Below are 11,359 nucleotides of genomic sequence, written 5' to 3'. Positions count from 1 at the left end.
CGTCCCCACCCCCGCTCAGACACTCACAGACCCTACCCTCCTCGAGCCCAGGGATCCAGAGGGAGAAACAGCCTGATGCTGGGTCCTGGGCTTGCAAGGAGTTTCCTGCACACCACCTCCTTCCTTCAGAGTATGCTGGGAATTGCAGCTGCTGGGAACCCTCCAGTTTCCTCCCTCTGTCCCAGGCCTTGTCTTCTATTTGCGAACTGGGCTCTGCCGGGTTCAACAGCCCCTAGTGGTGACTAACATCTCTGCAGCCCGTTTCTGTGGGGGAAAAAGGGAAATTCTGCACACACATTAATTTCTGCAAAATTCTGCATTGTGCAATGGCATAGAATTCCCCCAGGAGTAGCACATGTTTCATAGCAGTCTGACTTGTGTGATTCATTGGACATTTTCTGTAACAATTGTGGATATTTACTTCAGAATGTCTTCTTTTGTTACAAACTGTTGGTACTAAGCATTCTGCTATCTTGTGGCTTCCCCACTTCACTTCTAGGCTAAGTTTATGTTCTATATTAACTCCTATCTATGGTGGGATCAATGCTGCGGGGTATTGAACACTACCTGCAGAGCCTCTGCACCTCCTGTGAAAGTCAGTGGGTGTTGTGGGTGTTCAGTACCTCTCAGGCCTTATCTACACAGTAAAGTTTTACCAGTTATACCAATATAGTTATACAGGTATACAAGCATAACTCCCTATTTGAACACTCTTATTTTAGTATGGCTTTTTTATTTTTCAGTTTAGCTTAAACTCCTGCCTAAGCAATATAAATTAACCTGAAAAAAGATCCTATTATATTGGAATAAGAATGTCTAACATGGGTTATACCAGTTTAACTTTATTGGTTTAAATTCTCACCTTAAGTTATATTGAAAAAACTTTCCCGTGTTTTTCTGACAAGGCCTCAAAATGTGTTCCTTTGTCAATTCCTTGGCTAAGCATTTAGTGCCTACCTCACATTTAGTTTTTGACTATCACATAGACCAAATATCCTTTTTGTTGGGACTCTCTTGTCTCTATTATTTGCCATCTTGGATCTCAAAGAAAGCCACAGTTCAATAACATAAATATACCTATTTGGATACCATGCTCATCAGCATATTATATTATTTATCAATATTCATTACCTGAATTTAGGGCCAGATAATACCTTATTATTGAAAAACCCAATAACAATGTACTTCACCCAGTCAAAAGTTTTATCTGGATTTGGAAATAGTAAAATTATTCCTAGTTTTGTTTCATTCTCTTAAGTAGATACTCTTGAAGGTTAATCTTCAAATGAGTTGATTCCTGCGGGCATTAAATACTGGGTATTTTTAGCCCACCTATTATATCAAAACATCATATCCCATTGTCAAACTATGCAATAGTATCTTCCATCTATATTTCATAGGGAAATTGGGATAGTTATCTATTTATTCTTTTTGAATTCAGGTAGCTTTTTATAATCCCTGTAAAGGCTTGACAAATGGAAAACTCTACAGAGCATATGGAAAATCTCTAAGTTTTGTAGTTTTGCAATACAGTGCAAAAACTTGAAAAGAGCATGGTGAAAGAACCTGTGATTTATTGGCCTTGATATAAGCCTTAAAGAGTGAAATCTGGAAAGAACTTGTAGAAAAACTGCTTAGAGATTTATTCTCATTAGACATGAAAGTCCCTCATGGTGCAGGGAGACACAACTCATCCATCACTGGCTAGAAGCCTAATTAGAACTCTTAATATCCAAGTGTCTGAACAATATAGAGAGGAATCTGGTCCTGTTGCTTGATCAACAGCATCAAAATCAGCACTACAGTTCTACAAAAGTTTAATTCTATCCAGACTGCAGCCAGAAAATATAAAGGAGAAGAAAATAATTTGTCAAGGTCAAAGAGTGTGATTCCCTATCAGACGGGTGTTGAAAGGGAGAACAAAATGTGTATTTTCACCAGACTTTGCACTTAATTTGAATGTTACAGATTCAAAAATAATAACCGTCACAAGTCTCTCACGTACAGTCAATACCGATCTTCACTGAAACTCAGAGATGAGCAGTGAACTAACTAAACAAATACAAGTTATAAATGTCATATTTAAAGATCTCCTCGGTGAACAGGTTGAAGAATGGAACCAAAAGAGGGAAACAAACTCTGTTAAAGGTGGATGCTGGTGGTAAAATGCTACATCAAAATGCCAGGATCAAAATCTTTGACTCAGAAAGGTTTTAAACAAAGTCTTATTTCAGACACAAGGACCTGTTTTCTTTGATAGCTTAAAAGAGCATACACACAATTTGGGACTGTGGTCATGGAAAGTATATTGGTGGGAGGGAAGAAGGAGGTAGGTGCTTTCTTACAGGATAATATATGCAAGGGTATGCTCTGCTCTGTAATATTCTCTACAAGTGAGTTCGATAAAATACAAGGTAGCAGACAGAATATCCACACAGAACTGACACATTAAAGATGAAAGGCCATGTCAAGGTTCCTCCCCCACTCTGAACTCTAGGGTACAGATGTGGGGACCTGCATGAAAACCTCCTAAGCTTACTTTTACCAGCTTAGGTTAAAACTTCCCCAAGGTACAAACTATTTTACCCTTTGCCCTGGGACTTCCACTGCCACCACCAAACTTTATCTGGGTTCCTGAGAAAACGTTGTTTGTTAACGTCTTTCCCCCCAAAAACCTCCCAACCCTTGCACCCCACTTCCTAGGGAAGGTTTGGTAAAAATCCTCACCAATTTGCATAGGTGACCACAGACGCAAACCCTTGGATCTTAAGAACAATGAAAAAGCATTCAGTGTTCTTACAAGAAGACTTTTAATAGAAGTAAAAAAGAATCACCTCTGTAAAATCAGGATGGTGAATACCTTACAGGGTAATTAGATTCAAAACATAGAGAATCCCTCTAGGCAAAACCTTAAGTTACAAAAAAGACACACAGACAGGAATATTCATTCTATTCAGCACAGCTATTTTCTCAGCCATTTAAAGAAATCATAATCTAACACATACCTAGCTAGATTACTTCCTAAGACTCCATTCTAAGACTCCATTCCTGTTCTGTCCCTGGCAAAAGCATCACACAGACAGACACAGACCCTTTGTTTTTCTCCATCCTGCCAGCTTTTGAAAGTATCTTGTCTCCTCATTGGTCATTTTGGTCAGGTGCCAGTGAGGTAACTTTTAGCTTCTTAACCCTTTACAGGTGAAAGGATTTTTCCTCTGGCCAGGAGGGATTTTAAAAGGGGTTTACCCTTCCCTTTATATTTATGACAGGCCAGCATGTGGAGTTAACCACTGGCCACTGTGAACAGAGAGATGAAGAGGACCATGCTGCACTATGAGCCTGAGGAGGAATAATTCAGCAGAATTCCTCCTAAGACTCTACGGAAAAGAGTGGTGGAGCAGAAGCTTTGCTACCCTCATAAAGGCCATAATGTGGGCTGCCATGCCCAGAGGCAGCTCTGCTCTCAACTTCAGAGGGATTGGGGGCTATAGGCTGGGTCTCACCCTACTCCACTTCACCTCCTTCACAAGGACCCAGGCAGAATGGGAAGGCCCTTGCACTTTATCTTGTCACCATACATGCATACAATCAGCCACAGTCTGGCCCCAAACCATGGTTACTACTCACTACAAGCATAAATAATTTACTGGAGTTTGTTCCTGGAATTCTCATGTTTTTAATCTGATTAAAAGAACATGAGTCCTATTTGCGTTCAGAAACATGAATATCAGTGTTGTAATATGGCTCATTTGTTCTCTTCAAAGAGACAAGATCCTAAAAAACTCTTAAATTGGACCCATCTTTGAAGCTTGTAAACCCTCTGGCCTGGGCAATGTGACCATTTAAATTAATGAAAATCTCCCTTTTATGGTACACCCTGTTAATAATGAACCTAGTGGGAATCACTAGAGGGGGAGAGAATAAATCTTAGTGTCAATTCCCAGACAAAAAACTTCATTAAGCTGGAATTAAGGATGAGAAAGTACCATATCTTAAAAGATAAAAAGGGAGAACACTGTAGTTTTAAATACCTAAACATGAGAAAGCCAGGGCATTCTAATGGAAGTTATATTCAGAACAAAACACAAAAAGAAAGGCAATGTTATAAAGTATGAAATTTCACAGTTACAGTATCTGAAACATCCTTATCTACCTCTGTCCCTACCTTAACCCACATCTAGCTCCACCAGTTTCAGGAGACAGTTTAGCCAACTTTAAATTGGAGATACTATAGTCTATGGCTATGTGGGACTATGAGCTCAGACACATCTCTCCCCATATGGGTATTCAGCCATTCCGTCCATAGCCCAATGCCGCCTTAGCAAGAAAAAATAAGCAACAGGAATGTGAAAGTAAAGGTTGTTTGTCTCAGAGGCCCCAGTCCTGGAGCATCTGAAATTTTATACTCATAACACCTCTGTGAGGTAGGGTGTCATAAATATAAAGGGAAGGGTAAACACCTTTAAAATCCCTCCTGGCCAGAGGAAAAACCCTTTCACCTGTTGTCATAAGTATAAAGGGAAGGGCTAGCTAGATTACTTACTAAGTTCTAAGACTCCATTCCTGTTCTGTCCCCGGCAAAAGCATCACCCAGACAGAGAGAGAGGCTTTGTTTCTCCCTCCCCCAAACTTTTGAAAGTATCTTGTCTCCTCATTGGTCATTTTGGTCAGGTGCCAGCGAGGTTATCCTAGCTTCTTAACCCTTTACAGGTGAAAGGGTTTTTCCTCTGGCCAGGAGGGATTTTAAAGGTGTTTACCCTTCCCTTTATATTTATGACATAGGGAAATATTACTCTTCTTATTTTATAGCTAGGGTACTGAATCACAATGAAATTACATGCTTAGGGCCCCACACAAAGCTTGTAGCAAAGTTAGAATTGAACCCTTATTTTTTGAGGCCCCAGCCAATGCCTTAGCCTCAAGACTAAGATTTCTTCCACTGCTTATTGACGTTATATGTCAATAGACAGGGAAGGCCTACTTGTTGAAGGGTAACTTACATCTCCTCTGATGTGTAACCTTTACTTTACCTGGAAAAGTGGATAATTGCCTACTTCCCAAGTTGCCTGATGTTGAGGAGGATCCATACTTAGAGAACTCTAATATTCCTGGTGGAGAAGCCCCACTCACCGAATCCCTGTTGAAGACATCAGGGCCCAGATGCTTAAAAGTATTCCAGTGCCTTGTCCCATTGAACTCAGTGGTCTGGGCTCCAAGCACAATGAGGTTCTTGTCCAAGACTAAGGCTCCTTGGCTGCTATGGTAATACAAATAAATAATATTCAAAATAGAAGTAAACAGGAGTAGGAGGGGTTTGAATTCAACCTCCCTCTCAGTTCTTTGAGTAAAAAGGAGGTTTTTCTTTTTTCTTTTTCTTTTTTTAGCACTTGCCAGAGTCAGACCCAGTACTGAATATTACAGGCTGAATATTTATGGGTTTGTTTGCTGAGTCTTCTGCTAAAATGAACAAGAAAGGAGAAAAAGCGAGCATCCTTCTTCATCCAGAGCATTACAATACTCCCAATCCACACCTTTTTTTTCCAGTAAGACCCATTGTCCAGCACTTCATTTTAAAAAATTGTTCATGTGGGTAGACATCAGAATACTTTTATTCCTCGTAGAGAAATATTACTATGAAAACAGTTTGGGACACCCTGACGTAAGCGAGCTAGCTTATTCAAGGAACTTGCAATGGTACGGCCATTCTCCTCTAGGTCCCTAGCACAAATTGGACCAAGTCATATTGCCTGAAAGTTGTTACTGTGTGGTTAGTGGTCTGCATCCAGCCCTCAGGGAAGTGGTGTGCACAACACAAAAACCATCATCCCAGCTGGTACTATTGCTATAGTCTCAGTGGAGAAGCCAAGAACTGAGAGGGCACACCCACATTCGGATGGAAGTTTGGTTCTGCAAGATTGCCAGCCTGGCAAATTTCATGAGCATGAACTACATTGAAGGTAAGGGGAAAAAATATCAAGCCAGCATCTGCAATATGGGCTCATTACTACAAGGTGCCATGTGCTCTCAGCTCCTCTTGAAGTTAGTGGCAGACCTTGCAGGATCAAGTTTTACATAAGTCTTGAAAAATTGTCTTGTGGGTGTGATTTTTCTTTAAAGTCTAAATTTGGCCCTAACCTTGGAACTTGCCCTACCAACACATCAAACTATTCTACTAGCTAGGAAAGCAAATCTATCCTGTGTGTTTGAGAAAGGACATTTATTTGTGTTACAAAAGTAAAATCATAGTTAACCATATTACCCCCCATCTGCATCTGGACATCCAGACAAGCACATAACAACTGATCTTTCTCAGCTTAGTTTTATCTTTTTTTTTTTTACCAGTTTACTAACAAATTAGATGTCTAGACCTTACATTCAGCAACCACTCTACATGCAACATTTAAAATCAAACTTAAAACTTCCTTTCTAAACCCTAGATTCATAAATTATTTTTACTAGCCACTCGTGGCAAGTATTATCTAGCCATTTTATGTTTTGTAACCTGGGAAAACCCTTATTCTGTCTAATAAGTAAGGCTGTGATTGTTTCACAGAGGTCATGGATGTCACAGATTCCATGACTTTCCGCGACCTCCGTGACTTCCGCAGCAGCTGGTGTGGCTGACTTCAGGGCCAGCTGCTCGGGCGCCCCATGGCCAGCAGCACCAGCCACTGCTGGAGTGACCCAGGGCCAGCTGTTTTGATGGTACCTGGGGCCCGCCACACCAGCTGCTGCTCAGGAGGCCCTGGGCAGCTGGCTCTGGGGACGGCCCAAGCAGCGGCTGGTGTGCCTGATCCTGCAGACTGCCTGAGCAGTGGTCCTGGGGGTGGCCCCAGGGAGCATCTGAGCAGTGGTCCTGGGGATGCCCTGGGGACCACCCAAGAAGCAGCGGTCCCAGGGCAGCTGGCGCAGTGGCCCCAGGGGTGCCTGGAGGCTGATAATCCACTGCTTACCTGTGGCTCTTTTTCAAAAATAACAATCAGAGTTATTTTATAGATATTATAGTCAGATTAATAGCATCACCTATTATGAGGTTGCACAACATTTCCTGTTGTAATAACCTGTTTTCAGTTGCTTGTAATATTGCCAAAGTAACCATTTGGGCTGAAATTGTCCATGCTGGATATCTACCTCAGGTTGATTTTTTTTTAATTTCACCAAAAATGGTTTCACCATTTCCAAGAATGAGGCTAAGGGAAAATATGATGCGATGCCTATCTTAAAAATTTTTGGCAACTTTTTCTTTGAAAAGTTATAGCAGCCCCATACTTTGGAGCAAGCACTTGAAATTTGGCTGGGGGAGACTTTTGTGTCAGAGATGTGCTGTTTGCCATCCTTGTGAAAATCCACCCAGATTTGGTCAATTCACAAACCACTGAAAAAACACAGTTCGCACATGCTAAGTAGAGGCTTCTTAGATTTTACTAGTGAAATTCCCTGAAGATTCCATCTACATTAAGCATACTCCAGCCCAGGACAGCGTGGGATTTCTCAGCAGTGGCATCTCTGGGCTATTTTGGGCCATGCCACGTCTGGATCCAGGCACGTGAACTTACAACAGGGCCTTAGGGAAAATGGCACCCTAGGTGAACTTGTATTTTGGTGCTCCCCCCATAACCCTTGGCCTCTACAGGCTCCTCCCACCCCCTCACTTGTGGGCTCCACTGTCTCCCCCAGTGTTTAATTTTAGGGCTGTCGATTAAGTGCAGTTTACTCATGCAATTAACTAAAAAACGTAAGTCACAATTAAAAAAATTAATCACAATTAATTGCAGTTTTAATTGCGCTGTTAAACAATAGAATGCCAATTGAAATTTATAAAATATTTTTGGATGTTTTCTACATTTTCAAATATATTGATTTCGGTTACCACACAGAATACAAAGTGTACAGTGCTCACTTTATATTATTATTTTTATTACAAATATTTGCACTGTAAAAATGATAAACGAAAGAAATAATATTTTTCAATTCACCTCATACAAGTACTGTAGTGCAATCTCTTTATCATGATAGTGCAACTTACAAATGTAGAGCTTTTTGGTTACATAACTACACTAAAAAAAAAAACCAATGTAAAATGTTAGAGCTGACAAGTCCACTCAGTCCTACTTCTTGTTCAGCCTATCGCTAAGAAAAACAAGTTTGTTTACATTTACGGGAGATATGCTGCCTGCTTCTTATTTACAATGTCAGCTGAGTGAGAACAGGCATTCCCATGGCACTTTTGTAGCCAGCATTGCAAGGTATTTACGTGCCAGATATGCTAAACATTCGTATGCCCCTTTATGCTTCGGCCACCATTCCAGAGGACATGCTTCCATGCTGATGACACTCGTTAAAAAAATGTGTTAATTATATTTGTGACTGAACTCCTTGGGGGAGAATTGTATGTCTCCTGCTCTGTTTTACCTGCCTTCTGCCATATACTTCATGGTATAGCAATCTCGGATGATGACCCAGCACGTTTTTCATTTTAAGAACACTTTTTTCAAATATATTTATTTCAATTACAACACAGTGTGAACTTAATGATTAATCTGCCATTAAAACTACAAAACCACTGTGTTGGGAACATCCCTGGGACGGGGAAGAGTGCAGTGAGTCTGCATGCAACTCCCCTACCCACTGCGGCCCACATTGCCACTCCTGTTGACATGGTGGGGGAGGCACATGGGGGAGCTGATCTCACACCCATTTATCTCCTGTGCACCCTACTGCCTGACTTTGGGGAGGCAGCCCCTGGGGCCAAGCGAGTGAAGCTTCTGACCAGAGGAGCAGGGAGGACCCTTACCTGTGATGGGGATAGGGGCCACAATTTAAAGGTTCCCCCCCAACAGGTGGAGTCATGCCCTCCCTCCTCAGACAGCTTCCCCCTTACTCTCAGCTCCCAGCTATTTGGTGCATCTGCTGTTTGTTTGCCTCTCCACAGGGGAGGGAGGGAGGGCTTGGCAGGTAAATCCTGGCCGAAAACTTGTGGGGAGGAGGGTATGTGACCGTGCATGCCCCCCCCCCCCATGTGTCATCTCTCTGCAGGGAAGGGATGGGATGGATGGGAGCAGGCTGCAGCACCCCTGGTTAGCGTGGTGCTCACCTGTGCAGAGCTAAGTGTGCGCTCCTGCCGGCAGTGCTGGCAGACAGAGCAAGCCCTTTCCTGGACAAGTGGGGCCCTTAAGGGAGGTTAGCGCAGCAGGCCCACCCCCATCACAACCTAGGTAGCAGGGAGGCTGCTCCAGTTCCCCAGCTGGGACACAGAGGCAAGCTGCTGACACACACATCCCGCCTCCTCCCCCACCCCTCAACCTCAGCCACCCATCCCAGAGATCAGATTGGGAGCCTCTTCCAGCCCAGCCCCATTCCCCATGGCTTCCAACGCAGGAAGCCCTCTGTTCTGGGAGAGTGGGGAGCCCAGAGCACCCACTCCTGCTGCTCCCACTGGATGAGTTACCCAACAGAGTGTCTAGTCAAGTTGCAGCTTGGGGCTGCTCTCTCCAGCGATGCATGTCTCTCTCCCTGGCTGGCTGGCTGCCTGCCTCCATAAGCGCAGCTGGCTCTCAGTCAGCAGGTCAGGTCACATGGGAGGTAGCAAACGCATCCCCTTCAGTATGTCACCCTGGCTGATTGCCCTGTTCAAAGTGCCTGCTCTTCTGTGTTCTCATTGTCATCCCCGATGAGCCCAGGCAACGTGGAGGATGAAGCTGCCGGATTCAAATGCGGAGAGATGGGGAGAGTACCTTGGGACAAGGAGGTTGGGGGAAAACTGGGACTGGAGGCTGGCAGGGGACTGGGGGAGATGGAAATGGACTAAGAGTTGGGATGAAGTGGGAGACTGGGACTGGTTGGGTAAGGAGACAAGGACTTGGAGCTCAGGGGACTGGAAGCAAGTAGGTGCAAGAGGAGGAAGATTGAGGATGATGTTACTGGAATACCGTGTCCAGTTCTGGTGCTCACAATTGAAGGAGGTTGTTGATAAATTGGAGAGATTTCAAAGAGCCACAGGAATGATTAAAGAATTAGAAAACGTCTTATAGTGACAGACTCAAAGAGCTCAATCTATTTAGCTTAACAAAAGGGAAGGCTAAGAGGTGACTTGATTACAATTATAAGTATCTATGTGAAGAACAAATATTTAATAAATGAGCGCTTCAATCTAGCAGAGAAAGGTATAACATGATCCAATTGCTAGACTGGAAATAAGGCTTAATTTTTTAATGGTGTGATAGAGTAATTAACCATTGGAACCATTTTCCAGTGGATCCTCCATCACTGACAATTTTTAAATCAAGATTGGATGTTTTTCTAAAAGATCTAGGAATGATTTTGGAGGCATTCTGTGGTTTGTCTTGACTAAGGCTGTTGGCTAATGCAGTTGAATGGTGCCCCAGAAAATTGGATTCTGCCCCTGCTTGGTACCATGGCTCTTAGAAGAGCATGAGTTCTTTCATGAGCTCCCAGTACTAGAACATCCTGGTGCCTCAAAGTGACTCTCTTTGGAACCTGAGGTCACCAACACAGTTGTTCTCTAAGGTGACTGGGATCTATTCAACGAGGTGTTCTCTGGTGGGAGATGCAGAACTCCATTTCCTTGGAGCCCTGTCAGTACCTTCATCCCGTGAAGATCCCAGTAAGCAGGATACAGAGATCAATGGGGCACTAAGTGCACTTGAAGGCTGGTGTACAGGGGTGTCTGCTGATCCCGGCTCTGAAACTGGTCTTCATGCTTGCTCCATCATAAGAAACCTGAATGTTATCTATTTTTTCTAGACCAGCTCTTGAAAGAAGTGCTGATCTTGGTTGGTGTGTGGGTGTCTCCCAACCACTGGAATGCCTGTTGCTAACAGGGCTAGACTCCCAGCTGGAAAAGCAGCTCTTAAAACTTGGGGATCCCAGCATAACCAGTGACAACTACCTTCACGGAAAAGCCCCTCAACGGAGAAACAGTGTGGGGAGAAAAGATGGGGTAGTCAACAGACAAACCACCAAATAAAAAAAGGGGCATCGAACTAGTAAATTAAACAACTAATTAGAAAGCTAAACTATACTAAGACTGAAATACAAAGCTAAGCTAGAGCTAGGCTGAAAGCGGGCATGCTAGATGTTCTGGCTCAAGCTGTAGGGTTGTTGAGAAGGAACTGAAGGTGGCTTGTCAGGGCAGATTTATCTATCTTTGGTACAGGGCACAAGAATATCTGGAGCATACGTATAGGCTGAATGGGCACTGCTTCTGAAAATCTCCAACTTGTTCCCTCCAACCCAACTACTAAATGAAATTTTGTAAATCAGATATTTTAAACATTATATCTGATGAATATAGTTGAATACCATGAGTATCTTTTGATAATCTCTGCCTAGGTTCTTA

Source organism: Natator depressus, chromosome 1 (genome assembly GCF_965152275.1).
Source record: "Natator depressus isolate rNatDep1 chromosome 1, rNatDep2.hap1, whole genome shotgun sequence".
Taxonomy (NCBI): domain Eukaryota; kingdom Metazoa; phylum Chordata; order Testudines; family Cheloniidae; genus Natator; species Natator depressus.
Note: the sequence above shows the minus strand (reverse complement) of the source record.